This window comes from Zootermopsis nevadensis, unplaced genomic scaffold (genome assembly GCF_977971745.1).
Source record: "Zootermopsis nevadensis isolate Lab colony 2312 unplaced genomic scaffold, Znev_1.0 Znev_ptg000008l, whole genome shotgun sequence".
Classification (NCBI taxonomy): Eukaryota; Metazoa; Arthropoda; class Insecta; order Blattodea; family Termopsidae; genus Zootermopsis; species Zootermopsis nevadensis.
The window spans coordinates 1,368-22,041 of NW_028259140.1; the positions used below are offsets into that span (position 1 = coordinate 1,368).

General features: G+C 39.2%; 1 long non-coding RNA gene across 1 annotated transcript in view; it reads right to left on the minus strand.

Moving 5' to 3' along the window:
* Positions 1-361: 361 nt before the first annotated feature.
* The window catches only part of LOC147874425 (uncharacterized), a 99,375-nt gene continuing 79,062 nt past the window's right edge, over positions 362-20,674 (minus strand). Inside the window, exon 8 of the long non-coding RNA XR_015534061.1 lies at positions 362-481. This is a non-coding gene — a long non-coding RNA (uncharacterized LOC147874425). The remainder of the gene's footprint in view (positions 482-20,674) is intronic.

The window sequence follows — 20,674 nt, forward strand, 5'->3', positions numbered from 1 at the left end:
CCCAAGTCTTGAGAAGTTCATGTCCCAAGTCTTGAGAATTCACTCGTCCCAAGTCTTGAGAAGTCACTCGTCCCAAGTGGCGTGAAACGCGAAGAAAACTAAGAAAAATCGAAATTTTCGAAAACAATTTGAATTCAGCTAAGATGGGTGAGGCACAGCCCTAAAAAAGCAGACAACACTTGGGACAAGAACTTCTCAAGACTTGATACAAGAACTTCTCAAGACTTGGGACAAGAACTTTTCAGTTTTTCTTAGAATTTTCCGAACTTGTACCAAAAACTAAGTTTTTGGCAAAGTTCGAAGAAATTCTCAGTTCTACCTACAGTGTATGGAAGGAATTCAGGAATCCTAAATGATAACATTATTCAAAATAAAAAAGTCTTTATTATGCAAAAAAATTCTGTTTGTACATCAGTTTACAAAATATAATTCATTCACTTATTTCATCTTCTTAATCTCGACTGGAAAAAAGTATCATCACCTGAACAAAATCAAAAAACAAACATTAATTTCAATCAAAGCAAATAAAATTAACTGAAAACAAAATAAATATATTCTGCGTAGGACTTCTCAAGACTTGGGACAAGTGACTTCTCAAGACTTGGGACAAGTGACTTCTCAAGACTTGGGACAAGGACTTCTCAAGACTTGGGACAAGTGACTTCTCAAGACTTGGGACAAGTGACTTCTCAAGACTTGGGACAAGGACTTCTCAAGACTTGGGACAAGTGACTTCTCAAGACTTGGGACAAGAACTTCTCAAGACTTGGGACAAGGACTTCTCAAGACTTGGGACAAGTGACTTCTCAAGACTTGGGACAAGTGACTTCTCAAGACTTGGGACAAGAACTTCTCAAGACTTGGGACGAGTGACTTCTCAAGACTTAGGACAAGTGACTTCTCAAGACTTGGGACAAGTGACTTCTCAAGACTTGGGACAAGAACGTCTCAAGACTTGGAACGAGTGACTTCTCAAGACCTGGGACAAGTGACTTCTCAAGACTTGGGACAAGAACTTCTCAAGACTTGGGACAAGGACTTCTCAAGACTTGGGACAAGTGACTTCTCAAGACTTGGGACAAGAACTTCTCAAGACTTGGGACAAGAACTTCTCAAGACTTGGGACAAGTGACTTCTCAAGACTTGGGACAAGAACTTCTCAAGACTTGGGACAAGAACTTCTCAAGACTTGGGACAAGTGACTTCTCAAGACTTGGGACAAGTGACTTCTCAAGAATTGGGACAAGAACTTCTCAAGACTTGGGACAAGAACTTCTCAAAACTTGGAACGAGTGACTTCTCAAGACCTGGGACAAGTGACTTCTCAAGACTTGGGACAAGAACTTCTCAAGACTTGGGACAAGGACTTCTCAAGACTTGGGACAAGTGACTTCTCAAGACTTGGGAGTCTAGTCCTGATAAGGATGGGACAGGTCAAATTTAGAAGGAAAAATTTTCAAATTTTTCGAAAAATCAAAAAACGCTGCAAACCTTCTGAAATGCGCACAAAACCAAAAATTTTCGGAATATTCGGAAAAAAATTAAAAGTTGAAAATTTTCAAAAATTCTTAGTTTTGTGCGCTATTTGGACGATTTGCCACGTTTTTCGATTTTTCGAAATTTTTCGAAAAAATTGAAATTTCTCAAAGGGGTACCCCTTTGAGAATTTTCAAATTTTTTCGAAATTTTAAAAAAATTAAAAACGACTGCAAATGGCGCGAAACGCGAAGAAAACTAAGAATTTTCGAAAAAATTTGAATTCAGCTAAGACAGGTGAGGCACAGCCCTAAACAAGCAGACAAGACTTGGGACAATAACTTCTCAAGACTTGGGACGAGTGACTTGTCAAGACTTGGGACAAGAACTTCTCAAGACTTGGGACAAGAACGTCTCAAGACTTGGGACGAGTGACTTCTCAAGACTTGGGAAAAGAACTTCTCAAGACTTGGGACAAGTGACTTCTCAAGACTTGGGACAAGAACTTCTCAAGACTTGGGACAAGAACTTCTCAAGACTTGGGACAAGTGACTTCTCAAGACTTGGGACAAGAACTTCTCAAGACTTGGGACAAGAACTTCTCAAGACTTGGGACAAGTGACTTCTCAAGACTTGGGACAAGTGACTTCTCAAGACTTGGGACAAGAACTTCTCAAGACTTAGGGACAAGGACTTCTAAAGACTTGGGACAAGTGACTTCTCAAGACTTGGGAGTCTAGTCCTGATAAGGATGGGACAGGTCAAATTTAGAAGGAAAAATTTTCAAATTTTTCGAAAAATCAAAAAATGCTGCAAACCTTCTGAAATGCGCACAAAACCAAAAATTTTCGGAATATTCGGAAAAAAATTAAAAGTTGAAATTTTTCAAAAATTCTTAGTTTTGTGCGCTTTTTGGACGATTTGCTACGTTTTTCGATTTTTTGAAATTTTTCGAAAAAATTGAAATTTCTCAAAGGGGTACCCCTTTGAGAATTTTCAAAAATTTTCGAAATTTTAAAAAAATTAAAAACGACTGCAAATGGCGCGAAACGCGAAGAAAACTAAGATTTTTCGAAAAAATTTGAATTCAGCTAAGACAGGTGAGGCACAGCCCTAAACAAGCAGACAAGACTTGGGACAATAACTTCTCAAGACTTGGGACGAGTGACTTGTCAAGACTTAGGACAAGTGACTTCTCAAGACTTGGGACAAGAACTTCTCAAGACTTGGGACAAGAACTTCTCAAGACTTGGGACAAGGACTTCTCAAGACTTGGGACAAGTGACTTCTCAAGACTTGGGAGTCTAGTCCTGATAAGGATGGGACAGGTCAAATTTAGAAGGAAAAATTTTCAAATTTTTCGAAAAATCAAAAAACGCTGCAAACCTTCTGAAATGCGCACAAAACCAAAAATTTTCGGAATATTCGGAAAAAATTAAAAGTTGAAAATTTTCAAAAATTCTTAGTTTTGTGCGCTATTTGGACGATTTGCCACGTTTTTCGATTTTTCGAAATTTTTCGAAAAAATTGAAATTTCTCAAAGGGGTACCCCTTTGAGAATTTTCAAATTTTTTCGAAATTTTAAAAAAATTAAAAACGACTGCAAATGGCGCGAAACGCGAAGAAAACTAAGAATTTTCGAAAAAATTTGAATTCAGCTAAGACAGGTGAGGCACAGCCCTAAACAAGCAGACAAGACTTGGGACAATAACTTCTCAAGACTTGGGACGAGTGACTTGTCAAGACTTGGGACAAGAACTTCTCAAGACTTGGGACAAGAACGTCTCAAGACTTGGGACGAGTGACTTCTCAAGACTTGGGAAAAGAACTTCTCAAGACTTGGGACAAGTGACTTCTCAAGACTTGGGACAAGAACTTCTCAAGACTTGGGACAAGAACTTCTCAAGACTTGGGACAAGAACTTCTCAAGACTTGGGACAAGTGACTTCTCAAGACTTGGGACAAGAACTTCTCAAGACTTGGGACAAGAACTTCTCAAGACTTGGGACAAGTGACTTCTCAAGACTTGGGACAAGTGACTTCTCAAGACTTGGGACAAGAACTTCTCAAGACTTAGGGACAAGGACTTCTCAAGACTTGGGACAAGTGACTTCTCAAGACTTGGGAGTCTAGTCCTGATAAGGATGGGACAGGTCAAATTTAGAAGGAAAAATTTTCAAATTTTTCGAAAAATCAAAAAATGCTGCAAACCTTCTGAAATGCGCACAAAACCAAAAATTTTCGGAATATTCGGAAAAAAATTAAAAGTTGAAATTTTTCAAAAATTCTTAGTTTTGTGCGCTTTTTGGACGATTTGCTACGTTTTTCGATTTTTTGAAATTTTTCGAAAAAATTGAAATTTCTCAAAGGGGTACCCCTTTGAGAATTTTCAAAAATTTTCGAAATTTTAAAAAAATTAAAAACGACTGCAAATGGCGCGAAACGCGAAGAAAACTAAGAATTTTCGAAAAAATTTGAATTCAGCTAAGACAGGTGAGGCACAGCCCTAAACAAGCAGACAAGACTTGGGACAAGAACTTCTCAAGACTTGGGACGAGTGACTTCTCAAGACTTAGGACAAGTGACTTCTCAAGACTTGGGACAAGAACTTCTCAAGACTTGGGACAAGTGACTTCTCAAGACTTGGGACAAGAACGTCTCAAGACTTGGGACGAGTGACTTCTCAAGACTTGGAACGAGTGACTTCTCAAGACCTGGGACAAGTGACTTCTCAAGACTTGGGACAAGAACTTCTCAAGACTTGGGACAAGGACTTCTCAAGACTTGGGACAAGTGACTTCTCAAGACTTGGGACAAGAACTTCTCAAGACTTGGGACAAGAACTTCTCAAGACTTGGGACAAGTGACTTCTCAAGACTTGGGACAAGAACTTCTCAAGACTTGGGACAAGAACTTCTCAAGACTTGGGACAAGTGACTTCTCAAGACTTGGGACAAGTGACTTCTCAAGACTTGGGACAAGAACTTCTCAAGACTTGGGACAAGAACTTCTCAAAACTTGGAACGCGTGACTTCTCAAGACCTGGGACAAGTGACTTCTCAAGACTTGGGACAAGAACTTCTCAAGACTTGGGACAAGGACTTCTCAAGACTTGGGACAAGTGACTTCTCAAGACTTGGGAGTCTAGTCCTGATAAGGATGGGACAGGTCAAATTTAGAAGGAAAAATTTTCAAATTTTTCGAAAAATCAAAAAACGCTGCAAACCTTCTGAAATGCGCACAAAACCAAAAATTTTCGGAATATTCGGAAAAAAATTAAAAGTTGAAAATTTTCAAAAATTCTTAGTTTTGTGCGCTATTTGGACGATTTGCCACGTTTTTCGATTTTTCGAAATTTTTCGAAAAAATTGAAATTTCTCAAAGGGGTACCCCTTTGAGAATTTTCAAATTTTTTCGAAATTTTAAAAAAATTAAAAACGACTGCAAATGGCGCGAAACGCGAAGAAAACTAAGAATTTTCGAAAAAATTTGAATTCAGCTAAGACAGGTGAGGCACAGCCCTAAACAAGCAGACAAGACTTGGGACAATAACTTCTCAAGACTTGGGACGAGTGACTTGTCAAGACTTGGGACAAGAACTTCTCAAGACTTGGGACAAGAACGTCTCAAGACTTGGGACGAGTGACTTCTCAAGACTTGGGAAAAGAACTTCTCAAGACTTGGGACAAGTGACTTCTCAAGACTTGGGACAAGAACTTCTCAAGACTTGGGACAAGAACTTCTCAAGACTTGGGACAAGTGACTTCTCAAGACTTGGGACAAGTGACTTCTCAAGACTTGGGACAAGTGACTTCTCAAGACTTGGGACAAGAACTTCTCAAGACTTAGGGACAAGGACTTCTCAAGACTTGGGACAAGTGACTTCTCAAGACTTGGGAGTCTAGTCCTGATAAGGATGGGACAGGTCAAATTTAGAAGGAAAAATTTTCAAATTTTTCGAAAAATCAAAAAATGCTGCAAACCTTCTGAAATGCGCACAAAACCAAAAATTTTCGGAATATTCGGAAAAAAATTAAAAGTTGAAATTTTTCAAAAATTCTTAGTTTTGTGCGCTTTTTGGACGATTTGCTACGTTTTTCGATTTTTTGAAATTTTTCGAAAAAATTGAAATTTCTCAAAGGGGTACCCCTTTGAGAATTTTCAAATTTTTTCGAAATTTTAAAAAAATTAAAAACGACTGCAAATGGCGCGAAACGCGAAGAAAACTAAGAATTTTAGAAAAAATTTGAATTCAGCTAAGACAGGTGAGGCACAGCCCTAAACAAGCAGACAAGACTTGGGACAATAACTTCTCAAGACTTGGGACGAGTGACTTGTCAAGACTTGGGACAAGAACTTCTCAAGACTTGGGACAAGAACTTCTCAAGACTTGGGACAAGAACTTCTCAAGACTTGGGACAAGTGACTTCTCAAGACTTGGGACAAGAACTTCTCAAGACTTGGGACAAGAACTTCTCAAGACTTGGGACAAGTGACTTCTCAAGACTTGGGACAAGTGACTTCTCAAGACTTGGGACAAGAACTTCTCAAGACTTAGGGACAAGGACTTCTCAAGACTTGGGACAAGTGACTTCTCAAGACTTGGGAGTCTAGTCCTGATAAGGATGGGACAGGTCAAATTTAGAAGGAAAAATTTTCAAATTTTTCGAAAAATCAAAAAATGCTGCAAACCTTCTGAAATGCGCACAAAACCAAAAATTTTCGGAATATTCGGAAAAAAATTAAAAGTTGAAATTTTTCAAAAATTCTTAGTTTTGTGCGCTTTTTGGACGATTTGCTACGTTTTTCGATTTTTTGAAATTTTTCGAAAAAATTGAAATTTCTCAAAGGGGTACCCATTTGAGAATTTTCAAAAATTTTCGAAATTTTAAAAAAATTAAAAACGACTGCAAATGGCGCGAAACGCGAAGAAAACTAAGAATTTTCGAAAAAATTTGAATTCAGCTAAGACAGGTGAGGCACAGCCCTAAACAAGCAGACAAGACTTGGGACAATAACTTCTCAAGACTTGGGACGAGTGACTTCTCAAGACTTAGGACAAGTGACTTCTCAAGACTTGGGACAAGAACTTCTCAAGACTTAGGGACAAGGACTTCTCAAGACTTGGGACAAGTGACTTCTCAAGACTTGGGAGTCTAGTCCTGATAAGGATGGGACAGGTCAAATTTAGAAGGAAAAATTTTCAAATTTTTCGAAAAATCAAAAAACGCTGCAAACCTTCTGAAATGCGCACAAAACCAAAAATTTTCGGAATATTCGGAAAAAAATTAAAAGTTGAAAATTTTCAAAAATTCTTAGTTTTGTGCGCTATTTGGACGATTTGCCACGTTTTTCGATTTTTCGAAATTTTTCGAAAAAATTGAAATTTCTCAAAGGGGTACCCCTTTGAGAATTTTCAAATTTTTTCGAAATTTTAAAAAAATTAAAAACGACTGCAAATGGCGCGAAACGCGAAGAAAACTAAGAATTTTCGAAAAAATTTGAATTCAGCTAAGACAGGTGAGGCACAGCCCTAAACAAGCAGACAAGACTTGGGACAATAACTTCTCAAGACTTGGGACGAGTGACTTGTCAAGACTTGGGACAAGAACTTCTCAAGACTTGGGACAAGAACGTCTCAAGACTTGGGACGAGTGACTTCTCAAGACTTGGGAAAAGAACTTCTCAAGACTTGGGACAAGTGACTTCTCAAGACTTGGGACAAGAACTTCTCAAGACTTGGGACAAGAACTTCTCAAGACTTGGGACAAGAACTTCTCAAGACTTGGGACAAGTGACTTCTCAAGACTTGGGACAAGAACTTCTCAAGACTTGGGACAAGAACTTCTCAAGACTTGGGACAAGTGACTTCTCAAGACTTGGGACAAGTGACTTCTCAAGACTTGGGACAAGAACTTCTCAAGACTTAGGGACAAGGACTTCTCAAGACTTGGGACAAGTGACTTCTCAAGACTTGGGAGTCTAGTCCTGATAAGGATGGGACAGGTCAAATTTAGAAGGAAAATTTTTCAAATTTTTCGAAAAATCAAAAAATGCTGCAAACCTTCTGAAATGCGCACAAAACCAAAAATTTTCGGAATATTCGGAAAAAAATTAAAAGTTGAAATTTTTCAAAAATTCTTAGTTTTGTGCGCTTTTTGGACGATTTGCTACGTTTTTCGATTTTTTGAAATTTTTCGAAAAAATTGAAATTTCTCAAAGGGGTACCCCTTTGAGAATTTTCAAAAATTTTCGAAATTTTAAAAAAATTAAAAACGACTGCAAATGGCGCGAAACGCGAAGAAAACTAAGAATTTTCGAAAAAATTTGAATTCAGCTAAGACAGGTGAGGCACAGCCCTAAACAAGCAGACAAGACTTGGGACAATAACTTCTCAAGACTTGGGACGAGTGACTTCTCAAGACTTAGGACAAGTGACTTCTCAAGACTTGGGACAAGAACTTCTCAAGACTTGGGACAAGTGACTTCTCAAGACTTGGGACAAGAACGTCTCAAGACTTGGGACGAGTGACTTCTCAAGACTTGGAACGAGTGACTTCTCAAGACCTGGGACAAGTGACTTCTCAAGACTTGGGACAAGAACTTCTCAAGACTTGGGACAAGGACTTCTCAAGACTTGGGACAAGTGACTTCTCAAGACTTGGGACAAGAACTTCTCAAGACTTGGGACAAGAACTTCTCATGACTTGGGACAAGTGACTTCTCAAGACTTGGGACAAGAACTTCTCAAGACTTGGGACAAGAACTTCTCAAGACTTGGGACAAGTGACTTCTCAAGACTTGGGACAAGTGACTTCTCAAGACTTGGGACAAGAACTTCTCAAGACTTGGGACAAGAACTTCTCAAAACTTGGAACGAGTGACTTCTCAAGACCTGGGACAAGTGACTTCTCAAGACTTGGGACAAGAAATTCTCAAGACTTGGGACAAGGACTTCTCAAGACTTGGGACAAGTGACTTCTCAAGACTTGGGACAAGTGACTTCTCAAGACTTGGGACAAGAACTTCTCAAGACTTGGGACAAGAACTTCTCAAGACTTGGGACAAGTGACTTCTCAAGACTTGGGACAAGAACTTCTCAAGACTTGGGACAAGAACTTCTCAAAACTTGGAACGAGTGACTTCTCAAGACCTGGGACAAGTGACTTCTCAAGACTTGGGACAAGAACTTCTCAAGACTTGGGACAAGGACTTCTCAAGACTTGGGACAAGTGACTTCTCAAGACTTGGGAGTCTAGTCCTGATAAGGATGGGACAGGTCAAATTTAGAAGGAAAAATTTTCAAATTTTTCGAAAAATCAAAAAACGCTGCAAACCTTCTGAAATGCGCACAAAACCAAAAATTTTCGGAATATTCGGAAAAAAATTAAAAGTTGAAATTTTTCAAAAATTCTTAGTTTTGTGCGCTTTTTGGACGATTTGCTACGTTTTTCGATTTTTGGAAATTTTTCGAAAAAATTGAAATTTCTCAAAGGGGTACCCCTTTGAGAATTTTCAAAAATTTTCGAAATTTTAAAAAAATTAAAAACGACTGCAAATGGCGCGAAACGCGAAGAAAACTAAGAATTTTCTAAAAAATTTGAATTCAGCTAAGACAGGTGAGGCACAGCCCTAAACAAGCAGACAAGACTTGGGACAATAACTTCTCAAGACTTGGGACGAGTGACTTCTCAAGACTTAGGACAAGTGACTTCTCAAGACTTGGGACAAGAACTTCTCAAGACTTGGGACAAGTGACTTCTCAAGACTTGGGACAAGAACGTCTCAAGACTTGGGACGAGTGACTTCTCAAGACTTGGAACGAGTGACTTCTCAAGACCTGGGACAAGTGACTTCTCAAGACTTGGGACAAGAACTTCTCAAGACTTGGGACAAGGACTTCTCAAGACTTGGGACAAGTGACTTCTCAAGACTTGGGACAAGAACTTCTCAAGACTTGGGACAAGAACTTCTCATGACTTGGGACAAGTGACTTCTCAAGACTTGGGACAAGAACTTCTCAAGACTTGGGACAAGAACTTCTCAAGACTTGGGACAAGTGACTTCTCAAGACTTGGGACAAGAACTTCTCAAGACTTGGGACAAGAACTTCTCAAGACTTGGGACAAGAACTTCTCAAAACTTGGAACGAGTGACTTCTCAAGACCTGGGACAAGTGACTTCTCAAGACTTGGGACAAGAACTTCTCAAGACTTGGGACAAGGACTTCTCAAGACTTGGGACAAGTGACTTCTCAAGACTTGGGAGTCTAGTCCTGATAAGGATGGGACAGGTCAAATTTAGAAGGAAAAATTTTCAAATTTTTCGAAAAATCAAAAAACGCTGCAAACCTTCTGAAATGCGCACAAAACCAAAAATTTTCGGAATATTCGGAAAAAAATTAAAAGTTGAAATTTTTCAAAAATTCTTAGTTTTGTGCGCTTTTTGGACGATTTGCTACGTTTTTCGATTTTTTGAAATTTTTCGAAAAAATTGAAATTTCTCAAAGGGGTACCCCTTTGAGAATTTTCAAAAATTTTCGAAATTTTAAAAAAATTAAAAACGACTGCAAATGGCGCGAAACGCGAAGAAAACTAAGAATTTTCGAAAAAATTTGAATTCAGCTAAGACAGGTGAGGCACAGCCCTAAACAAGCAGACAAGACTTGGGACAATAACTTCTCAAGACTTGGGACGAGTGACTTGTCAAGACTTGGGACAAGAACTTCTCAAGACTTGGGACAAGAACGTCTCAAGACTTGGGACGAGTGACTTCTCAAGACTTGGGAAAAGAACTTCTCAAGACTTGGGACAAGTGACTTCTCAAGACTTGGGACAAGAACTTCTCAAGACTTGGGACAAGAACTTCTCAAGACTTGGGACAAGAACTTCTCAAGACTTGGGACGAGTGACTTCTCAAGACTTGGGACAAGTGACTTCTCAAGACTTGGGACAAGAACTTCTCAAGACTTGGGACAAGTGACTTCTCAAGACTTGGGACAAGAACTTCTCAAGACTTGGGACAAGAACTTCTCAAGACTTGGGACAAGTGACTTCTCAAGACTTGGGACAAGTGACTTCTCAAGACTTGGGACAAGAACTTCTCAAGACTTGGGACAAGGACTTCTCAAGACTTGGGACAAGTGACTTCTCAAGACTTGGGACAAGAACTTCTCAAGACTTGGGACAAGAACTTCTCAAGAATTGGGACAAGAACTTCTCAAGACTTGGGACGAGTGACTTCTCAAGACTTGGGACAAGTGACTTCTCAAGACTTGGGACAAGAACTTCTCAAGACTTGGGACAAGAACTTCTCAAGACTTGGGACGAGTGACATCACAAAACTTGGAACGAGTGACTTCTCAAGACTTGGGACAAGAACTTCTCAAGACTTAGGGAAAAGGACTTCTCAAGACTTGGGACAAGTGACTTCTCAAGACTTGGGAGTCTAGTCCTGATAAGGATGGGACAGGTCAAATTTAGAAGGAAAAATTTTCAAATTTTTCGAAAAATCAAAAAACGCTGCAAACCTTCTGAAATGCGCACAAAACCAAAAATTTTCGGAATATTCGGAAAAAATTAAAAGTTGAAAATTTTCAAAAATTCTTAGTTTTGTGCGCTATTTGGACGATTTGCCACGTTTTTCGATTTTTCGAAATTTTTCGAAAAAATTGAAATTTCTCAAAGGGGTACCCCTTTGAGAATTTTCAAATTTTTTCGAAATTTTAAAAAAATTAAAAACGACTGCAAATGGCGCGAAACGCGAAGAAAACTAAGAATTTTCGAAAAAATTTGAATTCAGCTAAGACAGGTGAGGCACAGCCCTAAACAAGCAGACAAGACTTGGGACAATAACTTCTCAAGACTTGGGACGAGTGACTTGTCAAGACTTGGGACAAGAACTTCTCAAGACTTGGGACAAGAACGTCTCAAGACTTGGGACGAGTGACTTCTCAAGACTTGGGAAAAGAACTTCTCAAGACTTGGGACAAGTGACTTCTCAAGACTTGGGACAAGAACTTCTCAAGACTTGGGACAAGAACTTCTCAAGACTTGGGACAAGGACTTCTCAAGACTTGGGACAAGTGACTTCTCAAGACTTGGGACAAGAACTTCTCAAGACTTGGGACAAGGACTTCTCAAGACTTGGGACAAGTGACTTCTCAAGACTTGGGACAAGTGACTTCTCAAGACTTGGGACAAGAACTTCTCAAGACTTGGGACGAGTGACTTCTCAAGACTTAGGACAAGTGACTTCTCAAGACTTGGGACAAGTGACTTCTCAAGACTTGGGACAAGAACGTCTCAAGACTTGGAACGAGTGACTTCTCAAGACCTGGGACAAGTGACTTCTCAAGACTTGGGACAAGAACTTCTCAAGACTTGGGACAAGGACTTCTCAAGACTTGGGACAAGTGACTTCTCAAGACTTGGGACAAGAACTTCTCAAGACTTGGGACAAGAACTTCTCAAGACTTGGGACAAGTGACTTCTCAAGACTTGGGACAAGAACTTCTCAAGACTTGGGACAAGAACTTCTCAAGACTTGGGACAAGTGACTTCTCAAGACTTGGGACAAGTGACTTCTCAAGAATTGGGACAAGAACTTCTCAAGACTTGGGACAAGAACTTCTCAAAACTTGGAACGAGTGACTTCTCAAGACCTGGGACAAGTGACTTCTCAAGACTTGGGACAAGAACTTCTCAAGACTTGGGACAAGGACTTCTCAAGACTTGGGACAAGTGACTTCTCAAGACTTGGGAGTCTAGTCCTGATAAGGATGGGACAGGTCAAATTTAGAAGGAAAAATTTTCAAATTTTTCGAAAAATCAAAAAACGCTGCAAACCTTCTGAAATGCGCACAAAACCAAAAATTTTCGGAATATTCGGAAAAAAATTAAAAGTTGAAAATTTTCAAAAATTCTTAGTTTTGTGCGCTATTTGGACGATTTGCCACGTTTTTCGATTTTTCGAAATTTTTCGAAAAAATTGAAATTTCTCAAAGGGGTACCCCTTTGAGAATTTTCAAATTTTTTCGAAATTTTAAAAAAATTAAAAACGACTGCAAATGGCGCGAAACGCGAAGAAAACTAAGAATTTTCGAAAAAATTTGAATTCAGCTAAGACAGGTGAGGCACAGCCCTAAACAAGCAGACAAGACTTGGGACAATAACTTCTCAAGACTTGGGACGAGTGACTTGTCAAGACTTGGGACAAGAACTTCTCAAGACTTGGGACAAGAACGTCTCAAGACTTGGGACGAGTGACTTCTCAAGACTTGGGAAAAGAACTTCTCAAGACTTGGGACAAGTGACTTCTCAAGACTTGTGACAAGAACTTCTCAAGACTTGGGACAAGAACTTCTCAAGACTTGGGACAAGTGACTTCTCAAGACTTGGGACAAGAACTTCTCAAGACTTGGGACAAGAACTTCTCAAGACTTGGGACAAGTGACTTCTCAAGACTTGGGACAAGTGACTTCTCAAGACTTGGGACAAGAACTTCTCAAGACTTAGGGACAAGGACTTCTAAAGACTTGGGACAAGTGACTTCTCAAGACTTGGGAGTCTAGTCCTGATAAGGATGGGACAGGTCAAATTTAGAAGGAAAAATTTTCAAATTTTTCGAAAAATCAAAAAATGCTGCAAACCTTCTGAAATGCGCACAAAACCAAAAATTTTCGGAATATTCGGAAAAAAATTAAAAGTTGAAATTTTTCAAAAATTCTTAGTTTTGTGCGCTTTTTGGACGATTTGCTACGTTTTTCGATTTTTTGAAATTTTTCGAAAAAATTGAAATTTCTCAAAGGGGTACCCCTTTGAGAATTTTCAAAAATTTTCGAAATTTTAAAAAAATTAAAAACGACTGCAAATGGCGCGAAACGCGAAGAAAACTAAGATTTTTCGAAAAAATTTGAATTCAGCTAAGACAGGTGAGGCACAGCCCTAAACAAGCAGACAAGACTTGGGACAATAACTTCTCAAGACTTGGGACGAGTGACTTGTCAAGACTTAGGACAAGTGACTTCTCAAGACTTGGGACAAGAACTTCTCAAGACTTGGGACAAGAACTTCTCAAGACTTGGGACAAGGACTTCTCAAGACTTGGGACAAGTGACTTCTCAAGACTTGGGAGTCTAGTCCTGATAAGGATGGGACAGGTCAAATTTAGAAGGAAAAATTTTCAAATTTTTCGAAAAATCAAAAAACGCTGCAAACCTTCTGAAATGCGCACAAAACCAAAAATTTTCGGAATATTCGGAAAAAATTAAAAGTTGAAAATTTTCAAAAATTCTTAGTTTTGTGCGCTATTTGGACGATTTGCCACGTTTTTCGATTTTTCGAAATTTTTCGAAAAAATTGAAATTTCTCAAAGGGGTACCCCTTTGAGAATTTTCAAATTTTTTCGAAATTTTAAAAAAATTAAAAACGACTGCAAATGGCGCGAAACGCGAAGAAAACTAAGAATTTTCGAAAAAATTTGAATTCAGCTAAGACAGGTGAGGCACAGCCCTAAACAAGCAGACAAGACTTGGGACAATAACTTCTCAAGACTTGGGACGAGTGACTTGTCAAGACTTGGGACAAGAACTTCTCAAGACTTGGGACAAGAACGTCTCAAGACTTGGGACGAGTGACTTCTCAAGACTTGGGAAAAGAACTTCTCAAGACTTGGGACAAGTGACTTCTCAAGACTTGGGACAAGAACTTCTCAAGACTTGGGACAAGAACTTCTCAAGACTTGGGACAAGAACTTCTCAAGACTTGGGACAAGTGACTTCTCAAGACTTGGGACAAGAACTTCTCAAGACTTGGGACAAGAACTTCTCAAGACTTGGGACAAGTGACTTCTCAAGACTTGGGACAAGTGACTTCTCAAGACTTGGGACAAGAACTTCTCAAGACTTAGGGACAAGGACTTCTCAAGACTTGGGACAAGTGACTTCTCAAGACTTGGGAGTCTAGTCCTGATAAGGATGGGACAGGTCAAATTTAGAAGGAAAAATTTTCAAATTTTTCGAAAAATCAAAAAATGCTGCAAACCTTCTGAAATGCGCACAAAACCAAAAATTTTCGGAATATTCGGAAAAAAATTAAAAGTTGAAATTTTTCAAAAATTCTTAGTTTTGTGCGCTTTTTGGACGATTTGCTACGTTTTTCGATTTTTTGAAATTTTTCGAAAAAATTGAAATTTCTCAAAGGGGTACCCCTTTGAGAATTTTCAAAAATTTTCGAAATTTTAAAAAAATTAAAAACGACTGCAAATGGCGCGAAACGCGAAGAAAACTAAGAATTTTCGAAAAAATTTGAATTCAGCTAAGACAGGTGAGGCACAGCCCTAAACAAGCAGACAAGACTTGGGACAAGAACTTCTCAAGACTTGGGACGAGTGACTTCTCAAGACTTAGGACAAGTGACTTCTCAAGACTTGGGACAAGAACTTCTCAAGACTTGGGACAAGTGACTTCTCAAGACTTGGGACAAGAACGTCTCAAGACTTGGGACGAGTGACTTCTCAAGACTTGGAACGAGTGACTTCTCAAGACCTGGGACAAGTGACTTCTCAAGACTTGGGACAAGAACTTCTCAAGACTTGGGACAAGGACTTCTCAAGACTTGGGACAAGTGACTTCTCAAGACTTGGGACAAGAACTTCTCAAGACTTGGGACAAGAACTTCTCAAGACTTGGGACAAGTGACTTCTCAAGACTTGGGACAAGAACTTCTCAAGACTTGGGACAAGAACTTCTCAAGACTTGGGACAAGTGACTTCTCAAGACTTGGGACAAGTGACTTCTCAAGACTTGGGACAAGAACTTCTCAAGACTTGGGACAAGAACTTCTCAAAACTTGGAACGCGTGACTTCTCAAGACCTGGGACAAGTGACTTCTCAAGACTTGGGACAAGAACTTCTCAAGACTTGGGACAAGGACTTCTCAAGACTTGGGACAAGTGACTTCTCAAGACTTGGGAGTCTAGTCCTGATAAGGATGGGACAGGTCAAATTTAGAAGGAAAAATTTTCAAATTTTTCGAAAAATCAAAAAACGCTGCAAACCTTCTGAAATGCGCACAAAACCAAAAATTTTCGGAATATTCGGAAAAAAATTAAAAGTTGAAAATTTTCAAAAATTCTTAGTTTTGTGCGCTATTTGGACGATTTGCCACGTTTTTCGATTTTTCGAAATTTTTCGAAAAAATTGAAATTTCTCAAAGGGGTACCCCTTTGAGAATTTTCAAATTTTTTCGAAATTTTAAAAAAATTAAAAACGACTGCAAATGGCGCGAAACGCGAAGAAAACTAAGAATTTTCGAAAAAATTTGAATTCAGCTAAGACAGGTGAGGCACAGCCCTAAACAAGCAGACAAGACTTGGGACAATAACTTCTCAAGACTTGGGACGAGTGACTTGTCAAGACTTGGGACAAGAACTTCTCAAGACTTGGGACAAGAACGTCTCAAGACTTGGGACGAGTGACTTCTCAAGACTTGGGAAAAGAACTTCTCAAAACTTGGGACAAGTGACTTCTCAAGACTTGGGACAAGAACTTCTCAAGACTTGGGACAAGAACTTCTCAAGACTTGGGACAAGTGACTTCTCAAGACTTGGGACAAGAACTTCTCAAGACTTGGGACAAGAACTTCTCAAGACTTGGGACAAGTGACTTCTCAAGACTTGGGACAAGTGACTTCTCAAGACTTGGGACAAGAACTTCTCAAGACTTAGGGACAAGGACTTCTCAAGACTTGGGACAAGTGACTTCTCAAGACTTGGGAGTCTAGTCCTGATAAGGATGGGACAGGTCAAATTTAGAAGGAAAAATTTTCAAATTTTTCGAAAAATCAAAAAATGCTGCAAACCTTCTGAAATGCGCACAAAACCAAAAATTTTCGGAATATTCGGAAAAAAATTAAAAGTTGAAATTTTTCAAAAATTCTTAGTTTTGTGCGCTTTTTGGACGATTTGCTACGTTTTTCGATTTTTTGAAATTTTTCGAAAAAATTGAAATTTCTCAAAGGGGTACCCCTTTGAGAATTTTCAAATTTTTTCGAAATTTTAAAAAAATTAAAAACGACTGCAAATGGCGCGAAACGCGAAGAAAACTAAGAATTTTAGAAAAAATTTGAATTCAGCTAAGACAGGTGAGGCACAGCCCTAAACAAGCAGACAAGACTTGGGACAATAACTTCTCAAGACTTGGGACGAGTGACTTGTCAAGACTTGGGACAAGAACTTCTCAAGACTTGGGACAAGAACTTCTCAAGACTTGGGACAAGAACTTCTCAAGACTTGGGACAAGTGACTTCTCAAGACTTGGGACAAGAACTTCTCAAGACTTGGGACAAGAACTTCTCAAGACTTGGGACAAGTGACTTCTCAAGACTTGGGACAAGTGACTTCTCAAGACTTGGGACAAGAACTTCTCAAGACTTAGGGACAAGGACTTCTCAAGACTTGGGACAAGTGACTTCTCAAGACTTGGGAGTCTAGTCCTGATAAGGATGGGACAGGTCAAATTTAGAAGGAAAAATTTTCAAATTTTTCGAAAAATCAAAAAATGCTGCAAACCTTCTGAAATGCGCACAAAACCAAAAATTTTCGGAATATTCGGAAAAAAATTAAAAGTTGAAATTTTTCAAAAATTCTTAGTTTTGTGCGCTTTTTGGACGATTTGCTACGTTTTTCGATTTTTTGAAATTTTTCGAAAAAATTGAAATTTCTCAAAGGGGTACCCCTTTGAGAATTTTCAAAAATTTTCGAAATTTTAAAAAAATTAAAAACGACTGCAAATGGCGCGAAACGCGAAGAAAACTAAGAATTTTCGAAAAAATTTGAATTCAGCTAAGACAGGTGAGGCACAGCCCTAAACAAGCAGACAAGACTTGGGACAATAACTTCTCAAGACTTGGGACGAGTGACTTCTCAAGACTTAGGACAAGTGACTTCTCAAGACTTGGGACAAGAACTTCTCAAGACTTAGGGACAAGGACTTCTCAAGACTTGGGACAAGTGACTTCTCAAGACTTGGGAGTCTAGTCCTGATAAGGATGGGACAGGTCAAATTTAGAAGGAAAAATTTTCAAATTTTTCGAAAAATCAAAAAACGCTGCAAACCTTCTGAAATGCGCACAAAACCAAAAATTTTCGGAATATTCGGAAAAAAATTAAAAGTTGAAAATTTTCAAAAATTCTTAGTTTTGTGCGCTATTTGGACGATTTGCCACGTTTTTCGATTTTTCGAAATTTTTCGAAAAAATTGAAATTTCTCAAAGGGGTACCCCTTTGAGAATTTTCAAATTTTTTCGAAATTTTAAAAAAATTAAAAACGACTGCAAATGGCGCGAAACGCGAAGAAAACTAAGAATTTTCGAAAAAATTTGAATTCAGCTAAGACAGGTGAGGCACAGCCCTAAACAAGCAGACAAGACTTGGGACAATAACTTCTCAAGACTTGGGACGAGTGACTTGTCAAGACTTGGGACAAGAACTTCTCAAGACTTGGGACAAGAACGTCTCAAGACTTGGGACGAGTGACTTCTCAAGACTTGGGAAAAGAACTTCTCAAGACTTGGGACAAGTGACTTCTCAAGACTTGGGACAAGAACTTCTCAAGACTTGGGACAAGAACTTCTCAAGACTTGGGACAAGAACTTCTCAAGACTTGGGACAAGTGACTTCTCAAGACTTGGGACAAGAACTTCTCAAGACTTGGGACAAGAACTTCTCAAGACTTGGGACAAGTGACTTCTCAAGACTTGGGACAAGTGACTTCTCAAGACTTGGGACAAGAACTTCTCAAGACTTAGGGACAAGGACTTCTCAAGACTTGGGACAAGTGACTTCTCAAGACTTGGGAGTCTAGTCCTGATAAGGATGGGACAGGTCAAATTTAGAAGGAAAATTTTTCAAATTTTTCGAAAAATCAAAAAATGCTGCAAACCTTCTGAAATGCGCACAAAACCAAAAATTTTCGGAATATTCGGAAAAAAATTAAAAGTTGAAATTTTTCAAAAATTCTTAGTTTTGTGCGCTTTTTGGACGATTTGCTACGTTTTTCGATTTTTTGAAATTTTTCGAAAAAATTGAAATTTCTCAAAGGGGTACCCCTTTGAGAATTTTCAAAAATTTTCGAAATTTTAAAAAAATTAAAAACGACTGCAAATGGCGCGAAACGCGAAGAAAACTAAGAATTTTCGAAAAAATTTGAATTCAGCTAAGACAGGTGAGGCACAGCCCTAAACAAGCAGACAAGACTTGGGACAATAACTTCTCAAGACTTGGGACGAGTGACTTCTCAAGACTTAGGACAAGTGACTTCTCAAGACTTGGGACAAGAACTTCTCAAGACTTGGGACAAGTGACTTCTCAAGACTTGGGACAAGAACGTCTCAAGACTTGGGACGAGTGACTTCTCAAGACTTGGAACGAGTGACTTCTCAAGACCTGGGACAAGTGACTTCTCAAGACTTGGGACAAGAACTTCTCAAGACTTGGGACAAGGACTTCTCAAGACTTGGGACAAGTGACTTCTCAAGACTTGGGACAAGAACTTCTCAAGACTTGGGACAAGAACTTCTCATGACTTGGGACAAGCGACTTCTCAAGACTTGGGACAAGAACTTCTCAAGACTTGGGACAAGAACTTCTCAAGACTTGGGACAAGTGACTTCTCAAGACTTGGGACAAGTGACTTCTCAAGACTTGGGACAAGAACTTCTCAAGACTTGGGACAAGAACTTCTCAAAACTTGGAACGAGTGACTTCTCAAGACCTGGGACAAGTGACTTCTCAAGACTTGGGACAAGAAATTCTCAAGACTTGGGACAAGGACTTCTCAAGACTTGGGACAAGTGACTTCTCAAGACTTGGGACAAGTGACTTCTCAAGACTTGGGACAAGAACTTCTCAAGACTTGGGACAAGAACTTCTCAAGACTTGGGACAAGTGACTTCTCAAGACTTGGGACAAGAACTTCTCAAGACTTGGGACAAGAACTTCTCAAAACTTGGAACGAGTGACTTCTCAAGACCTGGGACAAGTGACTTCTCAAGACTTGGGACAAGAACTTCTCAAGACTTGGGACAAGGACTTCTCAAGACTTGGGACAAGTGACTTCTCAAGACTTGGGAGTCTAGTCCTGATAAGGATGGGACAGGTCAAATTTAGAAGGAAAAATTTTCAAATTTTTCGAAAAATCAAAAAACGCTGCAAACCTTCTGAAATGCGCACAAAACCAAAAATTTTCGGAATATTCGGAAAAAAATTAAAAGTTGAAATTTTTCAAAAATTCTTAGTTTTGTGCGCTTTTTGGACGATTTGCTACGTTTTTCGATTTTTGGAAATTTTTCGAAAAAATTGAAATTTCTCAAAGGGGTACCCCTTTGAGAATTTTCAAAAATTTTCGAAATTTTAAAAAAATTAAAAACGACTGCAAATGGCGCGAAACGCGAAGAAAACTAAGAATTTTCTAAAAAATTTGAATTCAGCTAAGACAGGTGAGGCACAGCCCTAAACAAGCAGACAAGACTTGGGACAATAACTTCTCAAGACTTGGGACGAGTGACTTCTCAAGACTTAGGACAAGTGACTTCTCAAGACTTGGGACAAGAACTTCTCAAGACTTGGGACAAGTGACTTCTCAAGACTTGGGACAAGAACGTCTCAAGACTTGGGACGAGTGACTTCTCAAGACTTGGAACGAGTGACTTCTCAAGACCTGGGACAAGTGACTTCTCAAGACTTGGGACAAGAACTTCTCAAGACTTGGGACAAGGACTTCTCAAGACTTGGGACAAGTGACTTCTCAAGACTTGGGACAAGAACTTCTCAAGACTTGGGACAAGAACTTCTCATGACTTGGGACAAGTGACTTCTCAAGACTTGGGACAAGAACTTCTCAAGACTTGGGACAAGAACTTCTCAAGACTTGGGACAAGTGACTTCTCAAGACTTGGGACAAGAACTTCTCAAGACTTGGGACAAGAACTTCTCAAGACTTGGGACAAGAACTTCTCAAAACTTGGAACGAGTGACTTCTCAAGACCTGGGACAAGTGACTTCTCAAGACTTGGGACAAGAACTTCTCAAGACTTGGGACAAGGACTTCTCAAGACTTGGGACAAGTGACTTCTCAAGACTTGGGAGTCTAGTCCTGATAAGGATGGGACAGGTCAAATTTAGAAGGAAAAATTTTCAA